Source organism: Schistocerca americana, chromosome 5, assembly GCF_021461395.2.
Source record: "Schistocerca americana isolate TAMUIC-IGC-003095 chromosome 5, iqSchAmer2.1, whole genome shotgun sequence".
NCBI classification, from domain to species: Eukaryota; Metazoa; Arthropoda; class Insecta; order Orthoptera; family Acrididae; genus Schistocerca; species Schistocerca americana.
In genome coordinates, this window is record NC_060123.1 from 126272124 (window position 1) to 126294852 (window position 22729).

At 43.5% G+C, this 22729-nt stretch overlaps 1 long non-coding RNA gene across 1 annotated transcript in view; it reads right to left on the reverse strand.

Moving 5' to 3' along the window:
* Window positions 1-1243: 1243 nt before the first annotated feature.
* Window positions 1244-22729, reverse strand: part of LOC124616794 — a 195030-nt gene continuing 173544 nt past the window's right edge. Inside the window, exon 4 of the long non-coding RNA XR_006979885.1 lies at window positions 1244-1488. This is a non-coding gene — a long non-coding RNA (uncharacterized LOC124616794). The remainder of the gene's footprint in view (window positions 1489-22729) is intronic.

A 22729-nucleotide genomic window follows, 5' to 3' on the forward strand; every position in this document is an offset into this window, starting at 1 on the left:
AGCCTGTTACCCGTGAGCGAGCGGCTTTACGGAGTACACAGTGACACGGGAATTCCAGTCTGCTTCCAGGGGACGACATTCTGGCCAGCAGCCTCCATCTACTCTAAGCCACAATGCTTTTCCCCACCTGATTTTGCTTCCTCGCTGCAACTCGCCAGCAACGTGATGCTCAGCTTAACCTTCCCTTTTCTTTATTAATTTCTATGTGGGATGATACACTTGCCCCTACTATTGAGCTTTATGCAACCCACAACGCCTTCAAACACCATGCATAAGATTTTCATTTCCTCTCACTCACTATGCACAAATCATTGGTATTACTGAAAAAATGAACAGGACCTTTCTGTAGCGAATTTAATGTAGTTAAATTTTTTACTGCGATGCGGTTTCGCTGGAGGCCATAGTTTTCGAATTATTCAAGAAAAACGTAGAAAAGTGACCTTCAAACTGTGGCCTCCAGAGAAAACGTATACCAGTATAAAAAGAATGAAAATGTTCAGATGTGTGTGAAATCTTATGGGACTTAACTGCTAAGGTCATCAGTCCCTAAGCTTACACACTACTTAACCTAAATTATCCTGAGGACAAACACACACACCCATGCCTAAGGGAGGACTCGAACCTCAGCCGGGATCAGCCAAATAGTCCATGACTGCAGCACCTCAGACCGCTAGGCTAATCCCGCGCGGCCCTGTACAAAATTTAACTATGTTACATTTTGTACAAAGAGGTTCTCTTCATTTTTTCTGCAGTACTAACAGTTTTGCGTCTAGTGAGCGAGAGAATATGAAAATCTTCTGCATGGTATTTGAAGGCATGGTGGGCTGCATAAACCCCAGCGGTAGGGATAGCTGACTCACGCTGTGTATTAACGACCTGTGTTCGTAACCTTACAACTGCTTTAAATATATCCCACAGTGACCCCAGTGCAACATAACTGTTCCACAAAAAATAATGATTTAAACTTTAAATACTAGGTGAAAACTACAAACATTTTCTTGCTCGTAACGAATCAAAGAAACAATCGAACAGCTGTTTCAGCAATACAAAAGCTCTAAATTAATTTGGTTTTCAAAAGGTTAAAGGCTGGAATGATGTGCTTTTTTCCTCTTGAACAGGTCGTTGCGTTATTCCAGCTGGTTATGTTGGTCTAACGAAATGAAACAACAATCGGAATTTTTTATTATTTGAATTGATTCATCTCCATGAAGATTATTTCATACATTGTTACACAAGGAAGGAAAGAAATTATATAATGTCTCAAACAAATGACAAAGCTAGTTGAAAAGAGATATATTGTGTTATTAAATATTTGAAATCATATTTCAGACATCATGGCTGAGCTGTGGCGGAAAGTTTCGGAGAGATCACTATACGTTGTGGTGCGAGAGTCCAGCCCAGGACCCTCCCTGTGCTGGTACAGGCGCTCCCCTTGCTACGTGTGGGATGCCCGGTCGTCTGGTCGCTACTCCGCCCCCGCCACCTGCTCTGCAACACCAAGACATCGAGTTGTCAGTCTGTGCCCAATACCAGCGCATGTGCCTCCAACTACACGGTAAAGAAGTACTTTTATAGAAGCACCATGCCTTCGTCACTGATTTGAAATACAGAACTATGCAGGCTAATTTAGACCTCAAATGAGGTCAGTGCAGAAATTGAATGCAAAAACTGAGGAACAATTTCTCAGTGAGAATCGTAGGATATAATACCAGAAATCATGCAAGTTACACATTGATAAAATCTGCTGACAAGAATAATATGGATCTTCAAAACACATCCTTCCAGAAGGACACAAAACCAAATTGCACTGCCAAGAACGAAATCAAACTAATCTCAAATGGCCTAAATTTTATTATAACTGTAATTTATACTAAAAATGTCATGCAAATAGCTTCAAGCAACTAGAATTGGCACCAACACCCTTCACTGAAGCTAACGGAATTATAGAAATTCTAAAAAAGAAACAATAGCTCATCCGGTGCTGATGGAATATCAAACAGAGTTCTGTAAAGTTATTCCAACTTAATAAATAAGCAATGTCCTTAGTGGTATATACAGTGCATCACTGGCAAGGTGAATTTTTCCAGGCAAGTTAGAACTCTTCATAATGTGAATGTGTGGGTTTTATGTTGTCAAGTTGCACAATGGATTGATTCGACAAGCACCCTTTGGCTCCCGCAAGAATCAATTTCCACCTCACACTACTACAGAAGTCAGACAGACTTATCCTAATGTACTTCTCCTAATGTACCAACAAGAACTGCTTGAAAAACATTCAACAATAAATATCTTCTGGAGTCGTCTGCTGTGAGGAAAAGACACAAAAATATTCTGTATTCTTACGTAACTAGTGGAATACTTGGGTACTGGAGTACTGCTAGTTAGTGTAAGAAAAACATTAAATGAAAGAAAAATATTATTTATTGCAAAAAAATTCTGAGAAATCAAGTGAAACTTCTTCTTATAAATTAATAAATTCTTTTCGGAACAGTAGATTGCCTCTTATGGATAGGAATGTTATTATTTTACAAAGTATGGGAAGGTTCTTTCCTCCCTTTTCTTTAAGAATGTTATTTACTTGGCAGACTGGCTGAGAGCGGCACCTACATAGCTTGAATAACTTTTCTAGGTATGGTCAAGGCTGTCGCATGAGAATAGTATTGGAGTGTACTGTTATGGAGGACAGATGGGGCTTGCATACGCTGTAGTGCACAATACCGTGAGCTGCGACGACTGCTGCCTGTGTCGCTCACTGCTGACAAAGAACACAACTATCTCCTTCTATCTAGACTGACCTTTGCCAATCAAACTCTCCCTACACCTTGATGAAGTCAAGGACTCCTATCTGCCACTAGTCTAACTATTGGCCTGGTACACCGGTCAGATAACCAGTCCACCGTGATGTCACTCAATATTCACTCGCAGGCGTTTAACTAGTACTCTGTCCATGTTCACACCGCACAGTAAGTGTGGCGGCCAACACAATGAACAATGCTTAATCCTGAGCCACTCAACATAGAGTATCACTCCGATTAGCTAACAACAGAGGTGCTCTCCCAGCGAAGTACACAGCAGAGACTTTGTTCCTCGCTCTTTGCGTTCACGTACTCGCTCTCGTTACGTGTTCCCGCTCCAAGAGCGACAACAGAACGACCCCTTTTTTCTGGAAAAGTTGCTAGAGTTTATCATTTGCTGTCTTCCCTCACTCCTCTGGCTCTTTGCGTCAGAAATATTCTGCCAATCAGCATTGCTCATTTAAACGGGAGAATGATGTTTCGTTTAAGTTGACCAATGTGGAGATATGTAGCATCTCCGTTAGGCGTATACTGTCCTCCTGTGACAACTCCATAACTGCGCAGTCAGTCCATCAAAAAAATGCGTCTTCTGGGCGCTCCCACACAATGAAGCGGAATTTGCTTTTAAATCGAACACAGGGGTGGTTATCCCTTCACTCTGGCAAAAGCTGTCCTCTCTCTGGGTGGTCATACCTGCCGAAGTAGGTGTGCGCTGACCCACCCCTCTGAAGACAAGGGCCTCCCAGAGGGCCGGCCGCCTCCCTAGAATGAAAATTCCTGTGGCCGTCACGTTTTGTATGTCAGTCTCGACTTTTTCAACCTAAGTGCGCGCTTGCGATTTACTTATTAGATTTGCATATCGCTTACATGTATTCATACAAAATTGACTCTACCTTATCGAGTTTGGGCTCGAAAGAAGCATCTTGATGTGCAGAATACGATCGTGGTGGATGGAATATGTAAGATATGAAGATCAGGAGACCATGCAACCTTACAATAAGAGGTGTAACAAGAAAGACAAATAATTCTTGTCCACTTTCCTTACTGATATCCTTGTCCGAAATATTCCGAAAAGTAATGTACTCAAGAGCTGTCTCCAACTTAAGTAGCAACAATTTACTTAGCTTATCTCAGCTGGGATTCCAGAAGGGTTGATCAACTGAGAATGCTATTTATAGATTCAGTCATTAAACAGTGTAAGCCTTAAATAATAACATATCACCTGTTGGTATCTTGTGATCTTCGTCTGATTGCTTAGATTATGTTACTCTCTAATAAAACTCAATTTTTACTGAACTTATGACTTTACACAATGCTGGTTTGAATCATCCTTAACAGACAGAATGTAAAAGGTTGTTCTGAATAATTCAAACAGTGTGGGAAGGGTAGAAAATTTTAGTGACTTAGGAGAAATGTCAATGGCAATCCGACAGCATTCAAATTTTGGGAACATTGCTATTCCTTATACATGTGAACCGCTACTTTTAGCAGACGATGGTAGAGTAATAATACAAACCAGTATAGAGAAAGTAACGGAAGAGACTGCAAATGACACTTTTCAAAGAACTGGGAAGTGCTTTTTGAAAAGATGCACTACACTCAGTACGTTACAAAAACAGATTCACACTAGGTACTGATGTAGCACATGAGCAGAAATCAGTTAAACAGGGCAGAATGCTCAAGATTTTTGGATGTACATGTTGATCAAAATTTGAACTGAAACAAACATATTGTTGAGCTTCCAGAATGAGAATCTCACTCTGCAGCGGAGTGTGCGCTGATATGAAACTTCCTGGCAGATTAAAACTGTGTGCTCGACCGAGACTGGAACTCACGCCCTGTCATGCTGGGGTAGCTCAGATGGTACAACACTTACCTGCGAAAGGCAAAGGTCCCGAGTTCGAGTCTCGGTCCGGCACACAGTTTTAATCTGCCAGGAAGTTTCATAGTGTTGAGCTTCTTAAAAAATTAAGTTCAGTTATTTTCGTTCTTCGTGTAATTGCTAATCTTGGAGACAAACTAATCAATCTCCTGACATATTTTGCCTATTTCCACTCAATAACATCTTATGGAATAATTTTCTCGGGAAAATCATCACTTAGAAAGAAATTATTGATTACACAAAAACGAGCAATAAGAATAATATGTGCTGTTCACCCACGGATGTCATTTGGGTACGTCTTCAAGCAGCTAGGCGCATTAACTGCGTCATCTCAATACATATTCTCTAATGAAATTCGTCATAAATAATCTTTCACAACTTGAGAAGAACAGTAAGTAGACACGTAGAATTCGCAGACCGTTATTTACACTGCCTCTAATCACATTACCAGTACGTTGTTCTGCTGCAGCTTTCGGAGTTAGCTGTACCGAACTGGCTGAAATCATGGTCCAAAGGGCGCCACTTTGGTTGCTCTCTCCCTCTCTGGCGTGTAACTCATTGTATCGTCACTAGGCAGATTTAAGTACTCTCAAGAGGCCCCTGTAGAGATAGCATGGAAAACTCTGAAATATGTAGCGTGGTATTACGAGGCGGAACACCTCCTCTACGAAAGCACTGAATCTAGGAATTCTAGGCTACCTTTTCATTGATTTGAGGATTAAAAGTTCTGAACACTGGTGGACGACATTAATAAATTGATCAAATTATAACGAATATCATTGTATCTGCTGGTAGATATAGCGAGACGAGCCAGGATTAGAAGTCCACTGAAACTAGCTGCAAAGGTAAGTTAGTTCTATCGTTTCCCTACAATAACTTTTAGGCTACGTTCTGTCGACGGTAGAGTTGTCAATATTATTTTGTTGATTAATTTCTCTAGTGCTATTTCTAAGAAACAGAGTATTTATTTATCGTATTCAGATTTCCCCCTTAGTTCATCACATCGAAAATTACCGTCTAATGCTTTCAATAACACAGGCCAACAATGAAAAAACTTTTTTGCTGGAAATACATTATTCTTTTTTCAGGATGGGAAGTCCAAATATGATACTTAAAAAACTGTATCGCCCACCATTTGTTCACATCTTACAGTTAAATGTATTAAATTAAGCGATTTTTTAAAGAATGCAACAGCTTTTATATAGTTAGAATGATTTAAAAGGAGGTGCGCAATGAATGTAGATGACGTTGGTAGCACTGCTGAAAAACGTTTGCTGACGCAAAAAGGTCAATTCTATTTTTGTGTTAACAGATGATGTCTTGTTTACTGTCAGCCTAACCTCACTTTCCCACTTCCTGTAGGTGTGCTCAATACAATTTTTTTTTTTTTTTTTTTTTTTTGTGGTTTTAGGGCGCACAACTTCAATGGTCATTAGCGCCCAGACTACGTTAGGAATGCACCGCGAGTCACAAGTTTAAAACAGCAACGAAACGGAAAACACGATAAAAGACAGACTGACAGGCATAGGATTAAAAAAAGAAAACAGCATAATCAAATGTCCTTAGAGAGGGTCGTCAAATTGATAAAATGAAGAACGCGAGCAGCTGCTCGTGGGTCATCCGCTAAAATGGCTTCTAGAGGACATGGCAGGCCAAGATCAAGACGCAGTGTGGTAAAATCCGGACAGGACGTTAAAATGTGGCGGACCGTCAGCAATTGGCCACATGGGCAGAACGGCGCCGGTGCAGCCGTCAGCAGATGGCGATGGCTGAACCGGCAGTGTCCAATTCGTAACCGGGCCAAAACTACCTCCTCCCGCCGAGAAGGGCGTGAGGAGGACGTCCAAGCCACGGGAAGAGGTTTCAAGGCCCGAAGCTTGTTGTCTGTAAGTGCAGCCCAATCGGCATGCCACAGCGATGAAATGCGCCGACAAATGACCCTGCTACAATCTGACGAAGGGACACAACAAGAAGCTGTCCGAGGCTGGAGGACCGCAGCCTTGGCCGCGGCATCTGCAGCTTCATTCCCAGGGATACCGACATGGCCAGGAACCCACATAAAGCTAACCGGAGAACCGACGTCCACCAGCTGCTGAAGAGAGCGTTGAATCCGGTGCACGAAAGGGTGAACCGGGTACGGATCACTGAGGCTCTGGATAGCGCTCAGGGAATCGGAGCAGATGACATATGCAGAATGTCGGTGGCGGCAGATGTAAAGAACAGCCTGGTAGAGGGCAAAGAGCTCAGCTGTGAAGACCGAACAATGGCCATGAAGCCAGTATTTGAAACTTTGTGCCCCGACAATAAAGGAACACCCGACCCCGTCATTGGTCTTTGAGCCATCTGTATAAATGAAGGTCATATTAATGAACTTCGAACGAAGTTCGACAAAACGGGAGTGGTAGACTGAACCGGGGGTAACCTCCTTCGGGAGCGAGCAGAGGTCAAGGTGGACGCGAACCTGAGCCTGGAGTCAAGGTGGCGTGTGGCTCTCGCCCACTCGAAAGGTTGCAGGGAGTGAAAAATTAAGGTGTTGAAGGAGGCGACGAAAGCGAACTCCAGGGGGTAGCAGGGTAGAGACATACAACCCGTATTGACGGTCGAGAGAGTCATCAAAAAAGGAACGATAAGACGGGTGGTCGGGCGTTGCCAGTAGCCGACAGGCATACTGACAAAGCAGTATATCGCGCCGGTAGGTGAGTGGCAACTCACCAGCGTCAGCATGAAGACTCTCGACGGGACTAGTATAAAACGCTCCGATCGCAAGTCGTAAACCCCGATGTTGTATGGAGTTGAGGCGGCGTAAGATGGATGGCCGTGCAGAGGAGTATACGAAGCTCCCATAATCCAGCTTGGAGCGGACGATCGACCGATATAGGCGAAGTAGGACGGTTCGATCCGCTCCCCACGACATACCGCTGAGAACACAGAGGACATTTAGAGAATGGGTACAACGGGCAGCCAAATATGACACATGTGGAGACCAACTAAGTTTCCTGTCAAATGTAAAACCTAAAAATTTTGTTGTCTCCACGAATGGGAGAGCAACGGGACCGAGTCGTAAGGACGGTGGGAGAAACTCTTTGTAGCGCCAGATGTTAATACAGACCGTCTTCTCGGCAGAAAAACGGAAGCCATTGGCGACACTCCAGGAGTAAAGACGGTCAAGAGAACGCTGAAGACAGCGCTCCAGGACACGTGTACGCTGCGCGCTGCAATAGATGGTAAAATCGTCCACGAAAAGGGAGCCTGATACATCAGCTGGGAGGCAATCCATTATTGGATTGATCACTATGGCGAAGAGAGCGACGCTCAAAACTGAGCCCTGTGGCACCCCATTCTCTTGGCGAAAGGTGTCTGACAGGACAGAACCCACACGTACCCTGAACTGTCGATCCATTAAAAAGGAACGAATAAAAAGAGGGAGGCGACCGCGAAGGCCCCTTGTATGCATGGTGCGGAGAATGCCCGCCCTCCAACAGGTGTCGTAAGCCTTCTCCAAATCAAAGAACACAGCCGCGGTCGGGCGCTTCCGCAAGAAGTTATTCATAATGAAGGTCGAAAAGGTAACCAGATGGTCAACAGCAGAGCGGCGCCTACGAAATCCACATTGTACATTGGTAAGTAGGCGTCGAGACTCGAGCAGCCAAACCAATCGAGACTTAACCATTCGCTCCATCACTTTACAGACACAGCTGGTAAGCGAGATGGGTCGATAACTGGAAGGCAAGTGCTTGTCCTTCCCCGGCTTAGGAATCGGGACAACAATAGACTCGCGCCAGCAAGCGGGAACATGTCCCTCAATCCAGATGCGATTGTAAGTACGAAGAAGAAAACCTTTACCCGCAGGAGAAAGGTTCTTCAGCATCTGAATATGAATAGAATCAGGCCCTGGAGCGGAGGACCGTGATCGGCCAAGTGCGTTTTCGAGTTCCCGCATGGTGAATGGGGCATTATAACTTTCACGATTCGAGGAGCGGAAGTTAGGTGGCCTAGCCTCCTCTGCCTGTTTGCGGGGGAGGAAGGCAGGGTGGTAATGAGCGGAGCTCGAAACCTCTGCGAAAAAGCGGCCGAAGGCATTGGAGACAGCCTCAGGGGCCACAAGGACGTCATTCGCGACCGTCAAGCCAGAAACTGGTGAGTGGACCTTAGTGCCAGGTAGCCGGCGCGGGCTACCCCAGACAACAGAAGAAGGAGTAAAACTGTTGAAGGTGCTTGTGAAAGCAGCCCAGCTGGCTTTCTTGCTTTCTTTAATAACACGACGATACTGTGCACGTAATCGTTTATAATTGATACAACTCGCCACTGTAGGGTGGCGTTTAAAGGTGCGTAAAGCACGTCGACGAGCACGTAAAGCGTCTCTACATGCTGCGGTCCACCAGGGGACCGGTACGCGACGTGGAGAAGAAGTAGGGTGAGGGATGGAATATTCAGCAGTAGCCAGAATGACTTCCGTGAGGTGTGCGACTTGACGATCGCAGCTTGTGAAGGTTTGATCCTGAAAGGTCGCCCTGGAAGAGAAGAGCCCCCAGTCTGCTTTGGAGATGGTCCAACTAGATGAGCACGGAGAGGGGGTATGCTGCAGGAGATGGATAACACACGGGAAGTGGTCGCTCGAATATGTATCAGAAAGTGCATACCACTCAAACCGGCGTGCAAGTTGGGGAGTACATATAGAGAGGTCTAAATGGGAATAGGTGTGAGATGTGTCCGAAAGAAAAGTAGGGGCGCCAGTATTGAGGCAGACAAGATGGAGCTGGTTGAAAAGGTCTGCTAACAGGGAGCCCCTCGGGCAGGATGCTGGAGAGCCCCAAAGGGGATGATGGGCATTGAAGTCTCCAGTTAACAAAAATGGTGCAGGTAGCTGAGCAATAAGTTGCATCATGTCTGCCCTGGTAACGGCAGACGACGATGGAGTGTACACGGTACAAATGGAAAATGTAAAAGTGGGGAGAGTAATGCGGATGGCAACTGCCTGCAGGCCGGTGTGCAACGTGATGGGATCGTAGTAAATATCATCCCGGACCAGCAACATAACCCCTCCATGATCCGGGATACCTACCACAGGGGGTAGGTCAAAACGCACAGAGGTGTAGTGTGCCAAGGCAATTTGATCGCATGGGCGTAGCTTCGTTTCCTGGAGGGCTACGACGAGCGGACGGTGCAAGCGGAGCAGCAACTTCAAGTCCTCTCGGTTGGAGCGAATGCTGCGAATATTCCAGTGAATAAGTGCCATCGTAAGAAGAAAAGGAAGATGAAAGAAGGGGTCACCTCGAAGGCCGCTGAGGGCCTGGCTTCGAGCGAGCACTGTCGCCGCTATCAGTAGGCGGACAGTCATCGTCCATTGGGTCTATAGGTTCATCAGCCATCTTGGGAAGATGGCCGGGAGGGGGAGCTTCCTCCGCCGGTGAACGGCCAGATGTTCGGCTACCAGCGGTGCAGCCAGGCGAAACGGATGACGGCCTGGGGCGGCAACCGCTGGGTGGCGCAGGAGAAGAAATGCGCCGTGGCGGAGAAGGAGAACTGTGCTTCCTATGAGCCTTCTTGGAAGGTCGTTTGGTGGAAGTACCGGTCGAAGGCTGGGAGGTCGAGGTACGTAGGAAGTCTGCACGGGACGGTTCCTTCTTGAAGGCCCGTGCATCTGACTTCTGGGTCTTCGTCTTAGCAGAAGCTGATGAAGGGGCTGGTGTCTGTGGGGTGATGGGAGGAAGAGGAGACGTCGACCACGCGATCTTAGCACTGGCCGAACGGACGACCGTGGTGCTGAAGGTCAGATCGCATGTCTGGGTTGCCACCTCCCTGGCAGTCCGAGGAGAGGCGAGGACAGTACTGTATTTCCCCGCTGGGAGCAGCGTGGGCTTCCTACTAGCCAATAGCTTGCGAGCAGCCGAGGTGGACACTTTCTCTTTGACCCGAATTTCTTGGATACAGCGGTCTTCCTTATAGACAGGACAGTCGCGGGAGGATGCGGCATGGTCACCCTGACAGTTCACACAACGAGGAGACGGAGGTGGATAGTCACCCTCATGGGCATCCCTGCCACAAGTGACACATTTAGCCGCATTGGAACAAGACTGTCGAGTGTGATTGAAACGCTGACACTGGTAGCAGCGCGTAGGTGTCGGGACATAGGTGCGAACAGAAATAACCTCGTAGCCCGCCTTGATGCGCGATGGCAGCTTAACACTATCAAAGGTCAAGAAAAGTGTCTGGGTCGGTACAAGGTCATTGTTGACCTTTTTCATGACCCTATGGACAGCCGTCACGCCCTGCTCAGCGAGGAGAGATTGAATCTCCTCGTCAGTCAATCCGTGGAGGGATCTAGTATAGACCACACCACGAGACGAATTCAAAGTTCGGTGAGCCTCCACCCGGACGGGGAACGTGTACAGGAGTGTGGCCCGAAGCAGTTTTTGTGCCTGAAAGGCGCTCTCAGTTTCTAGTAATAAGGTACCGTTACGCAACCTGGTACAAGATTTGACAGATCCGGCTATGGCATCTACGCCCTTCTGGATAACGAAAGGGTTGACAGAGGAAAAATCCTTTCCGTCCTCAGATCGAGAAACGACGAGGAACTGTGGGGCAGGCGGTAGTACTTTTGTCACTGGTGGCTGGTCATGTTACCGTTTTTGGGCAGAAGTCGAGAGAGATGGAGTGAAATCCATTGCGGAGGAATCCCCCATGATTGCCAGCGTCTCTGATGGCGCGCTCCTTCCTTGTGGGGACCCTCTCAGAGGGCACTCTCGCCTTAGGTGAATGTTTACACCTCAGGCACTCACCCCTCCCTGGGCCTGGCCTTTACCAGGGGGTACGTGCGTGCCTTACTTGTCTACCCAGGGCGGGGAATTACGTGTTACCGCGTCACCGGCTACGCGTGCGAACGCGTGGGTCGGCCTTCAGGCGCGCACAGGGAGGAAGGAAGAAGAGGAAAAAGAAGAGAGAGAGGGAGAGAGAGGACAGACTGTCTCAAACGCCGAGGCGGAGACCAGAGAAGGCAAGGAGAAGAAGGCAATGAGAAGGCAAGGAGAAGAAGGCAATGAGAAGGCAAGGAGAAGAAGGCAATGAGAAGGCAAGGAGAAGAAGGCAATGAGGTGGAGAAGAGCAAAGAAAGGAACCAACCAAAGGAAGGAAGAAACGAGAAGTGAAAAAGCAAAATGACCGCAAATAGAGGTCGTGGAACCGTCCGTCTCCGGACGCAGGCGCTAACTACCCCCTTGAGGGGGAGGGACTCCTTTTAGTCGCCTCTTACGACAGGCAGGAATACCTCGGGCCTATGCTCAATACAATGTCTAATCGTGGTTGTAAAAATTCTGTTGACAGTTTTTGTTATATTTGTGATGAATTTGTGATTAAAAACACCAAAGAAACATTACAGACTTTGTGAAAAAGGTTCATCTGTCATATTTTGGATCTAAACTTGGTGATCAAGATAAATCTTGGGCGCCACATAAGGTATGTTATGTGTGTGTTGAAGATCTGAGAAAATGGCCCAAAAAGGAGAAAAAAGCCTTTAGATTTGCTGTTACTATGATATAGAGGGAACCAAGAAATCATTCCAATGATTGCTACTTTTGCAGTGTTGATATTACAGGTCATAATTCGAAAAACAAAAAGGTAATAAGCTACCCTAACCTTCCGTCCGCCATCCGACCAGTAGGGCATGGTGTAGATTTGCCAGTAACTGAACCACCAGATGATTTAAATTCTATTCCAACAGAAGTATTTTCTGATATATTAGCTGATTTAGATGAACCATATGATGACAAATTCCATTTTAATACACAAAGCCTAGAGCCCAAATTGTTTACTCAGACCGAGCTTAACGATTTGGTTAGGGATCTGGGCTTAACGAAAGAAAAAGCTGAATTGCTTGGCTCTAGATTAAAAGAAAAGAACTTATTGTAACCAGCATATACATTTATAGAAAGAGAGAGCAGCAATTTTCCAACTTTTTCAAAAAGAAGGTGATTTAATGTCCCAGTCTGATGAATGAGTTTGGTATTGAATACAAAAAGGAAGACTGGAGGCTGTTTATTGATTCATCCAAAACTAGTTTAAAGGCCATTTTATTACACATTGGTGACATTTATGCATCTATACCTGTTGGACTTTCTGTACATATGAAGGAAACATATGAAAACCTAGAAAAAGTGCTAAATAGAATAGGCTGTTCTGCTCATGGTTGGATGATATGTGGCGATCTAAAAGTAATGCATGCCCCTTGGTCACCAAGGTGGCTTTACCAGATTTCCTTGTTTCTTGTGTGAATGGGACAGTAGGGCTAGGGATCAACACTGGTGTAGAAGGAACTGGTCTGTGAGGGAGTCTTTAAAACCTGGTGAGAGGAACATTCTACGCATAAACCTTGTAGATCCAAACAACGTACTCCTAACACCTCTACATATAAAGTTAGACCTAATGAAACAGTTTGTAAAGGCTTTGCCTAAAGATGGACCATGTTTTAAGTATCTCTGCCAAAAGTTTCCACACCTTTCAGAAGCTAAACTAAAAGAAGGCGTCTTTGTCGGACCTGACACTAGAAAACTGATGTTTGATGTTCACTTTGAATACACGATGACCTTAAATGAGAAAGAAGCATGAGTATCATTCAAGCAAATCGTTACAAAGTTCTTAGGACACGAAAATGACCCAGAATTTGTTTCTATTATAGCTACAGTGTTAAAGAAGTTTAAAAGTTCACTTTTTGAACAGTCACCTCGATTACCTCCCGGACTATATGGGAGATGTTAGTGAGGAGCAAGGAGAGCGTCTTCACCAGGACATTAAAGTGATGGAAAAACGCTACCAAGGCCGCTGGAACACCAACATGATGGGGGACTACTGTTGGTCACTTCAGCAAGTAACTCATCATAGAAAAAGCTACACAACAAGCTTCAAAGATAAAAGAGAAAGAAAATACAAACCAATTCCAGCTGACAAGTGAAACCTCTATTAACACATATCATTGTTTTAAGTAGCTTACAGTAAATACAAACCATGCTTGTGTTGTAACAAAGCATTTCATTAATTTCCTCATTTACCGCTTAACATAGCATTCTTATACTATATAACAAGAAGCAAAAACCTGAAAACTATGGGTGATACAAAAAAGCTAAGGCTAGATTTGGATTCAGCTCAAAAAATCTACAAAGATCAGCTATCAAAGTAAAAAAAGTTTAAAAAAAAAATTTTTTTCGTTGGCCTGTGTAATTAAAAAACTGTAATATCTTTCGCGTGCGAATTACGGATCAACGCTTGCCACAGCCGAACGTCTTGCATTATGTAAGCCTATGCTTGTCACACTAAACAAAATTCCCCATCTCACACAAATGACTCTAGACATAGCAGCTGCAGCAATATAGAGCTCTTGAGAAGACCGCTTTATCAGATAACCTATCATGCTGTTCGTTATCAGCATTTTGTGTTATCCACTTGAAGAACAGCACTGAACCTACACGGTTTACTTCAGCTTATGTATTTACATGCATACTGCATCTGGCATGTCCGCACGTGACATAATTTTCATGATGCGCTCGCTAGAATTTCCCAGAAAGAAACCGCAACTGGCTACATATCGAGACTTCAAACGCATGAATTTATCTGAACAAGAAACTAAGGTGCAAGAAATGTTTGGGTGACGTCTTCTGTTCCCTCCTTGGACCTAAAAGAAAAGCCTCATGGATTTACTAACAAACTTACACAACTATATGACAAATACGCTCGCCTAAAGACCGGAAAAGTAAGAAGGAAATCGGCATCTTGGTTAACGGAAAAACTGTAACAGATCATAGATGCTGCGCACTGGGCATACGAACTGCGCCCCATGCCGGAAAATCGTACTGCATACAGGCAGAGGCGGAACAGACTCAGTCAAGCTGTGAGAATTGAAAAACTCAAGGATGCCCATACAATAACCAACAGAAGGAACAGACAAGCTATTCTATGGAGAAACCTTGGTATAGGCAAAGTAAAAGCTGCAGCTGATCCCATTGCCCTAGTAGAAGAACTGAACTGATGCTTTACTTTACTTACGATCACAATTGAACCACAAAGCAAACAGAAGCTCAATGATTACTTCACGGGGGTAAACGGGTGAAGCCATTAAAAATTCTATCTAAGCGTGTTACTTGCAATACCGTCAAAACAGCCGTCATGTATAGTAGGTCACCATCTACTTAATACAATGGCATCACGGTCCAACTGCTGAAACTTGTATCTTAGCCACTACTCCTCACTATAACAGGTATTTTCAACAATTCCTTAACCACAATTATTTTGCCTGAGGCCCGGAAGCACTAGTTAAGCCACCATCTAAAAAGTACGTTACCGCAGCACTCTCTTATTACCGACCTGTTTGCATACTTCCTGCACTCTCCAAGGCCTTAGAATATGTAATTCACGACCAGCTAATAAACTGCCTAATCACAAACAACCTACTAGACGAACACCAAACAGGTTTCCGTAAACATCGCGGCACAACTCTGCCTTAATAAAGACAACAGATGATCTGAAGCTTACCATTGATGCACAAGATGCAACTATCACGTGTTTTTAGACTTCAGCAAAGCCTTTGACACTGTCGACATCGAGATTTTACTTACCAGATTTAGCAGCCTAAATTTCTCGCCAAGCGCAATCCAGTGGTTTCGCTCACACCTGACGTCTCGTCAGAAATGCGTAATGTCCGGCACGATGAAGTCAAAATGGATGAAGACAGTATCAAGAATCCCTAGTGTTCGATATAAGGTCCTTCACTCATTTCAATGTGCCTAAAGGATACGTCATCAGTTTTTTCACACTGCAAATAACACGTGCTCACTGATGACCTGCAGTTGTGACTAACTGCAAAACCAATAAATCCGAAGACAACTATCTAGAACCTCAATATCGTCCTGTGCGCACTATCAAAATGGGCGCAGAGTACAGGGTTAAAGCTCAACCCACAAAAAACCCATCCGGTACTGGCTGGTCATTTTAGGCTCATTAACCCGAAATACCGGCAATTCATACCTTCTTTAGTCCTAAATGGAACAAACATCAACTTCTCTACTTCAGCAAAGAGCAGAGGAGTAATAAGAGATGGAAATCTAAATTGGACTCAGCACGGAATTGCAGTGTGCAAGCCTACGGAAATATAAAAAGTGCTTCCCTGTTGAACTGAAAAACAATCGTGTACACACACTTATACTTCCAATTATTGATTACGGCGATGTTATCCTTCAAAGCCATTCTCAGGAAAGCTCACGGAACCTGGAACTTGTTATTGATTCCTGGATCCGTAATATGAATGATGTTCGACTCTTTGATCATCTTTCACCATCCTATGCACAGTCATCCTGGTTGCGGGCAGACGAGCGCAGAAATTTACGTACCTTCTGTCTTCTCGAATGTCTTATCAATGAACGCTGTCACTCACATCTCTCCTCTTAACACACTTATTTGAACAACATCCGTTTCCATGAGAGCAAAATTCTTCCTGTCCCATTCCATCGTTCAGCCATTTTCTCGAAATCCTTCTCAGTTGCAGGAATCCAGTTCTGGAATAATCTCACACACTGTATTAGAGAACTGAATAATATCTTCAGCTTCAGAAGACAATTCACAATATGGATTACCTTTGCCCCTGTACGCACTCATGACCCTTGTACATCCCTCTTATAAACCAGATCTACCTCAGTTATCAGTATTTAGCTGCTGCAGTGTCCTTAAATTTCATTTCCCTTGAAAATAACTATCTTGTAAACTTATAATTTCTTTATATATCTGCCAATATCGTTATTATTATTATTGTCATTGTTATTGTCATTGTTATTGTCACTATCAGTGGCAGCAATTGCAGTAGTACAAGTACTGCTAGCATTAACTTTATTAGTTCATAGCCAATATTATTTACTCATATTGCTACTTCAGGTACTCAAATCACTTTAATAATATTTGTCATATAAAAACTGTTATTTCCTAGGAAACCTGATTAATAAAAGGTAGCCTACGTGTGAAACCCTGGTCCGATGGGTTTGATGGCTCTAATCAGATCAGGCTAAAAAAATATTATTCAAATGTATTCATTTTACATTCAACTCTGTGCAATCGCAAAAAATATTATTTTTCTCCGAAAAAGGCAGCCAGAACGAACTGCGGTTTGAGTTCACGAATTTTGTTTTGCTATTCTACCATACATGTACACATACTCACTCATGGCCTTAGGGCTTAATAATATTCACTGCCTGAACATTCGACAAAAAAAGAGTACCACTTGGGGAAAAAGGTAAATCTACATTTTACAGCAAACGTAGATTTAAAAAAAGCTTTTCGCCAGTGTTAAACGAAATATACTGTCTGAAATTTTGAAGGTAGCAGGGGCAAACTACAAGGAACGAAAGATGATCTGCAACTTATAATGTAACGAGACAACAGTTAAATGGCATAGGACATCAAAGGGAGGCAATAGAGAGTGAGACGGATCTACGGCCTATCTCCCAGTCTGTGTAATGAGTAAGCAGTAAGGAAACCGAAGATAAAATAGGAAAGGAAACTTCAAGAAGAACTAATAAGAACCTTATGGTTTTCTGATGACATTTCAGTTCTATCAGGGACAGCAAAAGACTTGTAAGATTAGTTAAACAGCGTAGAAAGCACGTTGAAAAGTGAATCAAGATTATAAGTAAATGATGTGTTGTTGTTGTTGTGGTCTTCAGTCCTGAGACTGGTTTGATGCAGCTCTCCATGCTAATCTATCCTGTGCAAGCTTCTTCATCTCCCAGTACCTATTGCAACCTACATCCTTCTGAATCTGCTTAGTGTATTCATCTCTTTGTCTCCCTCTACGATTTTTACCCTCCACGCTGCCCTCCAATACTAAATTGGTGATCCCTCGATGTCTCAAAACATGTCCTACTAACCAATCCCTTCTTCTACTCAAGTTGTGCCACAAACTCCCCTTCTCCCCAATTCAATTCAATACCTCCTCATTAGTTATGTGATCTACCCATCTAATCTTCACCATTCTTCTGCGGCACCACAATTCGAAATCTTGTATTCTCTTCTTGTCCAAACTATTTATCGTCCATGTTTCATTTCCATACATGGCCACACTCCAAACAAATAATTTCAGAAACGATTTCCTGACATTTAAATCTATACTCGATGTAAACAAATTTTTCTTCTTCAGAAACGCTTTCCTTGCCATTGCCAGTCTACATTTCATATCCTCTCTACTTCGGCCATAATCAGTTATTTTGCTCCCAAAATAGCAAGCCTCCTTTACTACTTTAAGTGTCTCATTTCCTAATCTAATTCCCTCAGCATCACCCGACTTAATTCGACTACATTCCATCATCCTCGTTTTGCTTTTGTTGATGTCCTTTGATGTCTTTTCAAGACACTGTCCATTCCGTTCAACTGCTCTTCCATGTCCTTTGCTGTCTCTGACAGAATTACAATGTCATCGGCGAACCTCAAAGTATTTATTTCTTCTCCATGGATTTTAATACCTACTCCGAATTTTTCTTTTGTTTCCTTTATTACTTGCTCAATATACAGATTGAATAACATCAGGGACAAGCTACAACCCTGTCTCACTCCCTTCCCAACCACTGCTTCCCATTCATGCCCCTCGACTCTTATAACTGCCACCTGGTTTCTGTACAAATTGTAAATAGCCTTTCGCTCCCTGTATTTTACCCCTGTCACCTTTAGAATTTGAAAGAGAGTATTCCAGTCAACATTGTCAAAAGCTTTCTCTAAGTCTACAAATGCTAGAAACGTAGGTTTGCCTTTCCTTAATCTATCGTCTAAGATAAGTCGTAGGGTCAGTATTGCCTAACGTGTTCCAACATTTCTACGGAATCCAAACTGATCTTCCCCGAGGTCGGCTTCTACCAGTTTTTCCATTCGTCTGTAAAGAATTCGCGTTAGTATTTTGCAGCCGTGGCTTATTAAACTGATAGTTCGGTAATGCTCATTGCATGCATGTGATGCTCATGGAATTATATTACAAAATGCGATTCTGAAAGTAGTAAACAAGTTTTGTTATTTGTAGAATAAAACAGCTGACTTTTCTTTAAAAGAAGGAAATATTAAATTTACATAAATGTTATTTGGAATTAAATGATAATAATGGGTTGTTGAATTTCAAATTGTTTCTTGTCGTGTGTAGTCGGATGAGGGACCTCCTGTTCGGATTGTTTAAGTATGCGATGGGAAAGCTTCGTAGACAATAACAATATTCTGGAAATATGCTGTCATTCTTCCTTAGTTGTTATTTGAATTATGTTTATCACGTGGATAAGAAACAAATATTTTTTCTGCTCAAGCGAAACATAGCTTCAAGTAGGCCTGAAATCGAAACTAATAAAAGGCTGTATTAGCTGGTCAATAACGTTGAGTATTCGAGGCGTGCTGAATATTAATGCCATCGAATTTTTTATTTTGTTCTCAGTATCGGTTGAGGTGCTACATTCACGCATATCACTCGGTCGACTTTCCAGCTTTGGTGACGCAAGTTGCAGTCCATTCCGATGAAGGACTGCCAATTATAGCGTGTAACCTGGCCGAGTGTGAAGTAACTATGTCGTGAGAAACAAGTTTCTGTAATCGAGTTTCGAATTCGAACAGGTCACGTGAACTGTAATTTCTGCAAGAATTCGACGCCTTGCTTCACTGTCATCGATCATCCTCCATGCAATCCCAACTGAGACCCATAAGAGTTTAATTTGTTGCCAAAACCTAACGAACACCTCCGAGGACTTCGCTTTGATGGCGGTGATGAAGCGGTTCAAGCAGAGGTGACGTTTCGGTTCCACCAACGAAGTCAAACTTTTTACAGTGACGCTGCCAACAAATGGATCCCTCGTTTGGAGAACCAGAAACTACGCTGAAAATTACGTATGTAGGCGTAAAATGTTAAAAACGTTACTTTTCTTTAAAAAGCTTTAGGAGTTCTCCCTTTAAAAAATTCGGAGGCGTTACTTTCCAGCAATCCATCGCACTATATTTTCATTGTGACCTGCTCCCCTACAATGGTGTACGATTAAGACCACAATTGCTGAAAACTTCCAAAAATTTTGTGATATGATAGCTCGTTTATTGCACCGACCTTTCCTTGAACATTATTTGCCTTAGAGGATGCTGTACCAACATCGCCGAAAAAGTGAGACTTGAGTTTCTCCTGGCGTATACAACTTTCAAATAACTTCCGGGAATTCAGCCAGGTAACACTTTCAGCGACCGCCGATGTTTTTTATTCAATGACCAGTATTACGAGCAGACAGATGGAGTTGCGGTGGGTAGTACGTTGTCTCTGTGATCGCAAATTGGTTTATGGAAGACTTCGAGGAGCGTCCGTTGGAGTCGGCTCCTTTGAAACACGCCTGTTTCTTTAGATATGTTGATGACACCTTTGTTGTTTGGCCTCATGGTAGGGAGAATTTGAATTCCTTTCTAGACCATCTGAACTCTATCCACCCGAACATTCGTTTTACGGTGGAGGTGGAAGAGGATGGTTGCCTTCCCTTTCTTGACGTGTTGGTTAGGAGGAAGGATGATGGATCATTGGGACATGCAGTCTACAGAAAACGTTCTCACACCGACTTGTACTTACAGGCTAATAATTGTCACCATCCGGCTTAGCGTGAAGCGGTACTTCGTACCTTGGTACAAAGTGCACATGTCGTTTCCCACGCCGAGACTTTGACAGCTGAGCTGTCCCATCTTGAAGTTACGTTTTGTCAAAATGGTTATAGTGATAGATTGAACGTGCGTTGCGCTATCGACCAACTGTACGCCGGGTGATTGATGATAATTCTGCGTCGACATCTAAGTCTACTGCCTTTTTGGCTTACGTAGGAAACACTTCCAACAATATCGATCGTGTTGTTGTTGTTGTTGTGGTCTTCAGTCCTGAGATTGGTTTGATGCAGCTCTCCATGCTACTCTATCCTGTGCAAGCTTTTTCATCTCCCAGTACCTACTGCAACCTACATCCTTCTGAATCTGCTTAGTGTATTCATCTCTTGGTCTCCCTCTACGATTTTTACCCTCCACGCTGCCCTCCAATACTGGATTGGTGATCCCTTGATGCCTCAGAACATGTCCTACCAACCGATCCCTTCTTCTGGTCAAGTTGTGCCACGAACTTCTCTTCTCCCCAATCCTATTCAATACTTCCTCATTAGTTATGTGATCTACCCATCTAATCTTCAGCATTCTTCTGTAGCACCACATTTCGAAAGCTTCTATTCTCTTCTTGTCCAAACTATTTATCGTCCATGTTTCACTTCCATACATGGCTACACTCCATACGAATACTTTCAGAAATGACTTCCTGACACTTAAATCAATACTGGATGTTAACAAATTTCTCTTCTTCAGAAACGCTTTCCTTGCCATTGCCAGCCTACATTTTATATCCTCTCTACTTCGACCATCATCAGTTATTTTGCTCCCCAAATAGCAAAACTCCTTTACTACTTTAAGTGCCTCATTTCCTAATCTAATTCCCTCAGCATCACCCGACTTAATTAGACCACATTCCATTATCCTTGTTTTGCTTTTGTTGATGTTCATCTTATATCCTCCTTTCAAGACACTGTCCATTCCATTCAACTGCTCTTCCAAGTCCTTTGCTGTCTCTGACAGAATTACAATGTCATCGGCGAACCTCAAAGTTTTTATTTCTTCTCCATGGATTTTAATACCTACTCCGAATTTTTCTTTTGTTTCCTTTACTGCTTGCTCAATATACAGATTAAACAACATCGGGGAGAGGCTACAACCCTGTCTTACTCCCTTCCCAACCACTGCTTCCCTTTCATGTCCCTCGACTCTTATAACTGCCATCTGGTTTCTGTACAAATTGTAAATAGCCTTTCGCTCCCTGTATTTTACCCCTGCCACCTTTAGAATTTGAAAGAGAGTATTCCAGTCAACATTGTCAAAAGCTTTCTCTAAGTCTACAAATGCTAGAAACGTAGGTTTGCCTTTCCTTAATCTTTCTTCGAAGATTAGTCGTAAGGTCAGTATTGCCTCACGTGTTCCAGTGTTTCTACGGAATCCAAACTGATCTTCCCCGAGGTTGGCTTCTACTAGATTTTCCATTCGTCTGTAAAGAATTCGTGTTAGTATTTTGCAGTTGTGACTTATTAAGCTGATAGTTCGGTAATTTTCACATCTGTCAACACCTGCTTTCTTTGGGATTGGAATTATTATATTCTTCTTGAAGTCTGAGGGTATTTCGCCTGTTTCATACATCTTGCTCACCAGATGGTAGAGTTTTGTCAGGACTGGCTCTCCCACGGCCGTCAGTAGTTCCAATGGAATATTGTCTACTCCGGGGGCCTTGTTTCGACTCAGGTCTTTCAGTGCTCTGTCAAACTCTTCATGCAGTATCATATCTCCCATTTCATCTTCATCTACATCCTCTTCCATTTCCATAATATTGTCCTCAAGTACATCGCCCTTGTATAGACCCTCTATATACTCCTTCCACCTTTCTGCTTTCCCTTCTTTGCTTAGAACTGGGTTTCCATCTGAGATCTTGATATTCATACAAGTCGTTCTCTTATCTCCAAAGGTCTCTTTAATTTTCCTGTAGGCGATATCTATCTTACCCCTAGTGAGATAGGCCTCTACATCCTTACATTTGTCCTCTAGCCATCCCTGCTTAGCCATTTTGCACTTCCTGTCGATCTCATTTTTGAGACGTTTGTATTCCTTTTTGCCTGTTTCACTTACTGCATTTTTATATTTTCTCCTTTCATCAATTAAATTCAATATTTCTTCTGTTACCCAAGGATTTCTACTGGCCCTCGTCTTTTTACCTACTTGATCCTCTGCTGTCTTCACTACTTCATCCCTCAAAGCTACCCATTCTTCTTCTACTGTATTTATTTCCCCCATTCCTGTCAATTGCTCCCTTATGCTCTCCCTGAATCTCTGTACAAACCTCTGGTTCTTTTAGTTTATCCAAGTCCCATCTCCTTAAATTCCCACCTTTTTGCACTTTCTTCAGTTTCAATCTGCAGCTCATAACCAAGAGATTGTGGTCAGAATCCAC